A 9,885-nucleotide genomic window follows, 5' to 3' on the forward strand; every position below is an offset into this window, starting at 1 on the left:
ACCTTTTTGTTGGAGTTTGAATTTATTTTAAAAAATAGATGTATGGATTTTGGTTAGTCCTTTGAACCAATGTTTTCAGTTCAGATTAGGGCATCAGCCATCTCAGCAGAAGTAGTTTCCAGTCTATGGAACTTCCAAGCTAGGAGAGCTTGGATAGAAATCTTCTAGTTTTCAGAATGGTAGGTCCTTTTCCTGAGGACTGTTGACTTTGATTCTGGTCCGTGAATCATTTCTCCACAGGAGGAGCTTTTACTTTCTGGATATTCTTCACAGAGTATGTTGTTCTTAGTATTCCAAGAATGTATTTGGTCCATTAACTCATCTACAGGACCTTTAAATTCCTGAATTACTTTGCATAGAATCTCTTCTCTGCTAACTCAGGTAGTTGCCCACAATATAATCTGGGGAACCATTACTTTTATGAATGTCCATCATGGAAGATTGCTGCTCTGCTGAAAGAAATTGTGTCTTCTTTGCAATATTCTGAATTTCTGGACCAGGTACTCTTTTTCACGTCACGACTATCTGTAGATGTTGATCTGGTTTCAATTGAGTTGTATGCAGCTCAACTCCTTTCAAGCTAATTTTTACTCTCAATCAAGTTAGTCCACTTTGTTGGAGTATGTAAGCTCTCCATATCAATTTGCCAATTAGGTTGAATGGTTTCAGTCACCTTCTATGTTTATAGAATTGTGAATACGACTTTTTCACATCCTTAGTCATGTTACTCAAAGATTGTTGAGCAACTAGCACTATCTTTGTCATTGGCATTAGTTGTTTTGTATTAGAAGACAGAGGTTTGAACATTTTGACCAGGTCTGTAAAGTCTGTTATATTCTTTCCTGTTGACAATATGAAACAGTTCCCTCATGTTAATGTGGGGAATTGTTGTAAAACAGAAAAAGACCCTGAAACACCTTATGGTGAAGTCATACTACTGCATGTCACTGGGTATAAATACTACTGTGTGAGCAGAGTTAGGAAACACAGTGAAAGGTCAGGCTGTCTGGAAGTCAAAAAGAACACATGGATTTGAACCCTCCAAGATATATAAGTTATTACCGAACATAAGTCAGAGCCTGGTATATGTTTATCAAATATTACAGTGGTGATATGGAAATTATAATAAAGTGTTATTTTGAAGGTCAAACTTAAAGACAGTGCTTGGCTTTACCTTTTCCCAGATCAGTCTGTCTCAAATCCAAACTCATTGTGAGGGCATCAAACAAACTACGAAACATTCTTTTCCAAGTTGGGACACAGGACTCACTGCCTAAAAAATCATAGAAGAAATGAGAATCAAGATACAGACCGGAGATTATCCAGAACAGATATGCATTTAAGTCCAACTTTTCAAAATATGAAATGTAGTGTAGCTTTAAGAAGAAGTCAGCAACCAAAAAAGAAAACACAAGCTCCTGTTGTGCCTTCGTGAATAAAATCAGCTGCAATTAAAATAATCTTAGAATAGGAAGTTTTTGCAGAAATATACATCTAGACAAATTTGTTTACAGCAAGTAATGGGGAAAATAAGTTTAAAAAACCAGTGACAGAATTGGGCATAAATCTGAATCGAGTACCTGAGAAAAAGGCCAGTTATCAGACAGACAAAGCAGTAATATGGAAGATCTAGTGACTTGAATTAGAATTTCCAGTACTTTAAAAACTATAAAAACAGAGACAGTGAAAATATACAAATTGAACTATATGTTGTTCAAATTCAACATCAAAATAACTTGCAACTGCAGAAGATTGGCAGATATCTTTGATACAGTTAAAAGAATGGCAGCCATTTTCATAGAAGCAACAAACTGAATCATCCAAGTGAAGTCATTTTGATAAAGGTTCTGAAGATTCTGAAGAACATCATACCAGACCTGAAACATTAACTCTGTTTCTCTCTCCACAGGTGCTGCTAGACCTGCTGAGTTTCCCTAGCATTCTCTGTGTTTGTTTCAGATTTACAGCATCTGCAGTAGTTTGCCTTTGGTATAGGAAAACCACCTGAACAATGTACTGTATGTGACAACATTAACAAAAAATTCCTTCAGCCAGATTAATTAAATTTCTGATGTAATAGAAACCAGCAAAAAGATGGCAAGATTTAACTGAAGCGGTTCTGTACAATGTCATAGATTTTTTTACATTCACCTTCTGATAAAGATGAATCAAGTCAAAGACTTGGGGAGAAGTGGGAGAAATATGAAAAGACCTGTAAAACATAATCTAAGTAATTTATTTGAGCATGTATAAATACGAGTCAGTGTTATGAAAAGGGGAACAGAAGTTTCAGAAGATGTGTTGTCTCAGGGGATGAGGACCCTGGAACAATCTTGTAATGATGTCATGGAGCTGCCCATCACCCAGGGTAAATGGTGCACAATAAATGTTCAACAACTTTAATCAATGAAGAATACAGCATGGCAACTAAATGTGAGTAATATAGAAAAATCTAAACATTAACAATCACGATATAAATCAAAAAGATTATCAACGACTTCAAGTGCCTATCAACAGTCAAGCACTACAACAAAATTCACCATTGCCAATCTTTCTACCAAAAGAAAATTAAGCTTTCAGATCATTTGATAAATCAGCAAATCGTCAATTGGAGAAAGCACAATTCCTAAGATTTCAACCAGCTTCAACATTATAGGCAGAGTTAGAATAATCTGGAAGAAAACTAAGCAGGAGATACACTGGAATTTGAGACTCTCCGGAAGACACATAGAGAGCAAATGGACTTGAACAATCAAAGTGGTAGGATCAGTTATCACCTAATAAGTCAGACCCTGGTAGATGTTTACAATGTAGGAAAATATAATAGTGCTCTTTTAAGTTTAAGCCCAATGATAGTACTTCATTTTACCTTCACCTAGATCAGAATTGCCCACTCAGAGATAGTAAGAACTGCAGACGCTGGAGTCAGGGTTAACACAGTGTGGAGCTGGAGGAACACAGCAGGCCAGACAGCATCAGACGAGCAGGAAAGTTGACATTTTGGGTTGGTCCCTTCTTCAGAAAAAGTCTTCTTCAGAAGGGTCCCAACCCAAAACATCAACTTTCCTGCTGCCTGGCCTGCTGTGTTACTCCAGCTCCACACTGTGTTATCTCAGAATTCCCCACAGTCAGTTGAGAATGTAATGCAAAGTCAGTTCAGATGGTGGAAAACAGTGAGGGTGGGTCATTAAGAAACTGGGGAAGGGTGGTGTGTGAAGAGGCACGGAACAGAAGGATATGGACCATGCACAGCCAGATATGATTAGTTTAGAATGGCAGCATGGTCAACACAGATATGGTAGTCAAAAGGGCCTGTTCTTGTTTTATGTCCTATCCATGGTGTCATCGAAGCTGCAGGCAATTCAAAATTGGGAACAGGTCTGAAAGCTTTGGCTAGCTGAGGGAATAGCTACAATCATAGGCGATAATTGGAAGTAATAGCTGCAGATCTGATTGGTACAATACGTTAAGTGAGTGAAGAGTTTTAAAGGGGGAGATTAAAGAAACTCAGGATGACTCTGGCCTGGATCTAGATAGGGCACAGGACCAACACTAGCATTGAGACCTCAGTTGAGGGGCTCCAGGCATAAAATTGGTAACATTAATACTGATTATAGATAAGTTCAACCAAAATGTGACCACAACAGTCAGGTAGATATCCATGAGGTATTCAGGGGGCTGCAATGAATCTTATATGCTCATCAACTCACAGGTGCTGGTTTCCTTCAATGTCCCTCAATACATACAATTATGGTTGGTGGGCAATAAAAAATACTCTCAAAGCTTGGCTGATGTTGACTCTCAAAAATCCAGTGATTCTAAGGAGAGGTACAATGCTTAACTGTGCTTCCACATGGCTATTGTGGAACATATGATAAGTCTGCTGAAAATGGAAGTTCAACATCTGAACTGCGAAGGTGTTGCAACATAGCATATCCCACACAGTGCCCTGCATCTTAGTGCAGCACTTTGCCCTACACAACCTCAGTTGACAAAGGGTCAACGTGCTTGGCAGAGGAGGAGATGCAGAAGTGAGAAGCTAACTCTGATGAGGAAGGTGGGAGGAACCTCAGACAAGCCAAGATGATCAGACAGGAAGAAAGGCAATAGTCCATTGAGTCAGAAATAACCGAAGTGATCTGCTTCTCGAATGACGGAGTTCAACGAGACATCTTACGAATATGTTATATACATTATGCTCTACAACCCAGAGTACTTATGGAAGTAGAAAATAGTAGATGCATTGATGATAATACTTTCAAGATTCTGTAGACCCTGGAACAGTTCCTATGGATTGGAGGGTAGACAATGTAACCCAACTAATTTAAAAAAAGGAGGTAGTGACAAAACAGGGAACTATAGTTCAGTTAGCCTGACATTGGGAGACAGTAAGGAAAATACTAAGTCTGTAAAAGATTTAATAGTCGAGAACTTGGAAAACTGACAGGAATGAACAGAGTCAGCATGGAAAGGGAGATCATGCTTGATAAATCTACTCGAATTTTTTGAGGATGTAATTTGTAGAATTGCTAACAGGGAGCCAGTGGATGTGGTTTCTTTGAATTTTCGGAAGACCTTTGATAAGAGATTAGCATGTAAGAGTAAAACTCATTGGGGGTAATGCACTGACATGGATAAGGAACTAGTCTCAGACAAGAAACAGAGTTGGAATAAATGGGGACTTCTTTTTCGAAGTTGCAGCCAATGACTTTTATGGAGCATAGGGGTCAGTGCTTGAACCCAGCTATTCAAAATATGTAAGAATGATTTAGATTAGGCAATTAAATTTACTATATCTAAGTTTGCAGATGACGCATAGCTGGGTAAGCGAACTATGAGGATGCAGACATGCTTCAGTGAGATTTGGACTAGTTTAATGAATGGGCAAATGCATGGCAGATGATGTACAATATGGATATATGCAAGGTTGACCACTTTGGTAGCAAAGATAGGAAGACAATTATTATCTGAATGGCAGTAGATTTGGAAAGCAATGAGACCTTGGTGTACTTATAAACCATTCACTGAAAGTAAGCATGCAAGTACAGATTGCAGTGATGAAGGCAAGTGGTTTGTTGGTTTTCTTAGCAAGAAGATTCGAGTACAGGAACAGGAGATGTCTTGCTGTAATTGTAGAGAGTCTTGGTTAGACCATACCTGGTGTGCAGTTTGTGGAAGGATGTTCTTGTTATGGAAGGGCTGTTACAACAGTTTACCAGACTGATAACTACGATGGCAGGACTGCCGCACTGAAGAGTGACTGGACTGATTAGGGCTATATTCACTGGAGTTTAAAAGAATGAGGGGGGGGTCTCATAGAAACTTGTAAAATACTAATGGGACTAGTTAGGGTAAACACAGGAATGATGGTTTCCAAAACCAGGGAGTCCAGAACAATGGATCACAATTTAAAGGATATTAAGTAGGCCATTTAGGACTGAGATGAAGATAAATTTCTTCACCAGCAAGTGGTGAGCTTGAGGAATTCCTTGTTGCAGAGTGGTTGAGGCCAAAACATTGAATAATTTCAAGAAGGAGTTATATATAGTTCTTAAGGCTAAAGGGATCAAAGCACATGGGAAGAAAGCAGGAAGGTACTATATTGGATGATCAACATGATCATATTGAATGGCGGAACAGGCTCAAAGGACTGAATGGTCTACTCCTGTTCTAATGTTATGGTTTATTTATGCAGTTGGCTACCAGGTATCTATTTGGTGCTTGCCATATTACTTCAAATTATGTACACAGAACAGGCTCTTCAGCCCATTGAGTCTATACCACCAAAACTATACTACTACCTCCACTAGACCCACTTTCCCATGTTAGATTCATAACCTTGAATATTATGACATTTAAGTGCTCACTTAACTACGTTTATAAAGATGGTGAGGTTTCTTGCCTCAACCACCACATGCACTTCCTCGACAGTGAATTCCAGACCACACCCCACCACCCTCTGGATGAAAAGGTATTCCTTGAAATCCCCTTTAAACCTCCTGGCTTTCACTTTATAATTATGCCGCCTTCTTATTGCCCATTTGACTAAGGGGAACGGCTGTGTTTGACATGCATTTTAATTTGTTTTATCTGTCCAATAAAATTTTTTTTTTATTTTAATTCTGCTCATGTCTTATCACGACTTTAAAATCTAATGTGCTTGCATAAATGTGGGAGATTTCCCAGGCATGTCCTGTATGTAAAACACAGGACGAATCCAACCCAGTTGATTACCGCCCCATCAGTCATACTTTCAACCATAAGTAAAGTGATGGAAGGTGTTACAAGCAATATTTGCTGAGCAATAACCTGCTCAGTGATGCCCAGTTTGGATTCTGTCAGTGCCACTGAGCTCCTGACCTCATTGCAGCTTTGGTTCATACATGGACAAAAGAGCTGAATTTCAGAGGTAAAGCGAGTGACAGCCCTTGACGTCAAGACTGCATTCAACGAGAGTTGCATCAAGAAGCCCTAGCAAAACTGGAATCATTTGGTATTGGGGGAAAATTCTCCAGAGTTTGGGGTCATACCATAAGAAGATAGTTGCAGTTATTAGAGGTCAGTCATCTCTACTCCAGGGCATCTCTGCAGGAGTTCCTCATTGAATCCCTAGTGTGGAAACGGCCCTTTGGCCCAACAAGTCCACACTGACCTCTCTGAGCATCCCACCCAGATCCCATCCCCCTAATCTACACATCTTTGGACACAATGCAGAATTTAGCATGGCTAATCCACCTATCCTGCACATCTTTGGACTGTGGGAGGAAACTGGAGCATCTGGAGGAAACCCACACAGACACAGGGAGAATGTGCGAACTCCACACAGATAGTCACCCGAGAGTGCATTCGAACCCGGGACCCTAGTGCTGTGAGACAGCAGTGTTAACCACTGAGCCGCCGTGCCACCCCAACCAGCCTAGCTCAACCATCTTCAACTGCTTCATCAATGACGTTCCCCCCATCATAAGGTCAGAAGTGGGAATGTTTGCCAATGATTGCACAATGTTCAGCACCATCCACAACGCCTCAGATACTGAAGCAGTCATTGTTCAAATGCTACAAGATCTGGACAATATCCGTTCTTGGGCTGACAAGTGGCAAGTAACATTCGTGCTACACAAATGCCAGGCTATGACCAACCCCAATAAGAGATAATCTAACCAGCATCTCTTGACATTCAATGGTGTTACTATCTGTGAATCCCCCACTATCAATATCCTGGGGGTTATCATTGACCAGAAACTCAACAGGGCTTGCCACAAAAACAGTGACTACAAAAGCAGTTCAGAGGCTAGGAATACTGCAGCAAGTAACTCATCTCCTGTCTCCCCACAGCATGTCCACCATCTACAGTGCACAAGTCACAAATGTGATGGAAGACTCCCCAGTTGCCTGGATGAATGTAGCTCCAACGACACTCAAGAAGCTTGACACCATCCCAGTCAAAATAGCTCATTTGATTGGCACTACATCCACAAGCATCCACTCCCTCCACCACCGATGCTCAGTAGCAGCAATGTATATTATTTATGAGAGGTACTGCAGAAATTCACCAAAGATCCTTAGACAGCAGCTTCCAAACTCACAATCACTTCCATTTAGAAGGACAAGGGCAGCAGATGTTTGGGAACACCATCACATTCAAGTTCAATGATGTATATTGGAAAGTATAATACCTGGTGGATACTAAAGATTTGTCCCATATCCTAAGAATTTTCCTTCTAAGCCTTGCCCCTTTACTATCCTTGCATTGTTGCAGAATGTTCTGAGCCTTTAGTGCTCCCTGAAATGCCTTAGCATCCTCACCGACAATAATTCCATGACAAAGTGGGTGAAGGCAGTCTGTTGACGGCTAAGTTTTTTTTTTAATTCATTCACAGGAAGAGACCATCATTGGCCAGGCAGTATTTATTGCCCATTCCTAATTGCCCAAAAGGCAATTAAGAGTCAACTACATTGCTGGGGGTCTGGAGTCATATGTAGGCCAGACCAGGTGAGAATGGCTGTTTCTTTCCCTAAAGGATATGAGTGAACCAGATGGGTTTTTCCAAGGATTGCCAATGGATTCATGGTCATCATTAGACTCTTAATTCCAGATTTTTTTTTATTGGATTGCAAATTCCACTATTCCTGCCTTGGCTGGATTCGAACCCATGTTCCCAAAACACTACCTGGGCCTCTGGATTAACAGCCCAGTGATAATACCATGAGGCTATTGCCTCACCTCCATATACTTGATGACTCTTAACATTGTAGGTGCTTGTCTTCTGGGGATAATACTGTATTTAGACAGCACTGTCTACAGTCTCCTAAAATGTTGTTGGTATACCTTTCTCATCTCAGCAGCAGCAGGCAATGAAGTTAATGGCAGGCGGATGTTGAGGAACAGGAAACTTCTGAAATTTATTGAGATGATGCTGCTGGGGGCCTGGTGGAGGAAAAAGTGAATGCTTTGCCACTGTCTCCTGTGGCGGATCAGGAGCTTCATCCTCAGAGCTGGTGATGCAACTGTGGAAAGGCTGCAGATTTTTGTGTACAGCAGGCAGCTGTCATCCAACAATGCTTGAACAGAAGGTAAAGAACAATTTGGTGAAGATGAAGATCTTATGCAGTCTTATGTAATTGCCTTCCTACACATATTTGGGTAGCAGACCACAATGTTGCTTATCAGCTACCTCTGACATTCTCATCACCGATCACCACAAGAATGTTAATGGGCTTCCTCTGCCTACTCAGCTGCTTACTCCACAAACAGGATGAGCAGAATAGCCAGTGGAGTTGAGAATTATCATATCAGTTATGATTTCATTGAATAGCGGACTCAATGGGCTGAATGGCCTACTCCTGTTCCCATGTCATATGGTCATCCTTTTGCCATTCTTGACCCTCTCAGCTTGGTTGTGGGTGATCTTATCCCGAAGAGAGAGAATGAGAAGGACTGAATTTGGTGCCAGTGGTTCCTGGAACACCTCATGAGCTTGCAGGACCATGTCCAGAAGTGAGCCCTCTCCAGTAGGAAACACAGTACCCAGGAAGAGTTAATGCTTTCAGAACATGAGGCACCTGGGAGCTCTTGCATATACACATAAATGCAAATGATGCTACAATTTACAGGCAATCAGCCGACTGAATTCCAGTGCAGTGATAGAATTAAAGTGAGTGAATCCCTGTAACTGTGAGTTAGCAGAGGGAAGACGGTGCAAACTACCCTCAAAGCATTCCAACCATTACTTTTCTTCCAATGGTGGATCTGGGTTTGCACTTGTGTAGTATTAGCACTGCACAACACCAACTGGGCACAGGCCAGATGAGTTTGGTGAGATGGTCTCCTGGCGCCATCCCTTGGGAAATATATCACAGAATGACAAGTGTGTTATGGCACAGAAGGAAGCCATTTACCTCATTCTGTCTGTACCAGCTCTCCAAATGAACATCATGACAATGCGATTCTCCTGCCTTTTCCGCACGTGCTTGCACGTTGTTTCTATTCAAGTAATCATCCAGTGTCTTTGCGAATGCCTCAACTGGTTCTGCCTCCACTGGTGTGTGACAGGAGCATGGAAGCAGGAAGTCCAGGTTCACATTTTCTTCGATCCAATTCTCTTTCAGTTGTGAAGTCTTGCCTGAATTGTCTGATCAGAGTGTTTCAGCATTTTCTGTTTGTGGTTTCCGCCTCCAGTCCAATGTCTCCAGCAGCAGTGGGGTGAAGCTGCACTGTCAAACTGGACTGATCTTTGTACAGTTCAGCATCACCATCTTCTGGCTGAAATGGGCTCTGCAATGAATTGCAAGGGAAAAGGCAGCAACAGCCAGGGCTCAATTATCACCTTTATCATTGGACGCAAAACAGGCATTAGTAAATCAGCAGATAACAAGGTGTAGAGC

This window comes from Rhincodon typus, chromosome 35 (genome assembly GCF_021869965.1).
Source record: "Rhincodon typus isolate 14 chromosome 35, sRhiTyp1.1, whole genome shotgun sequence".
NCBI classification, from domain to species: domain Eukaryota; kingdom Metazoa; phylum Chordata; class Chondrichthyes; order Orectolobiformes; family Rhincodontidae; genus Rhincodon; species Rhincodon typus.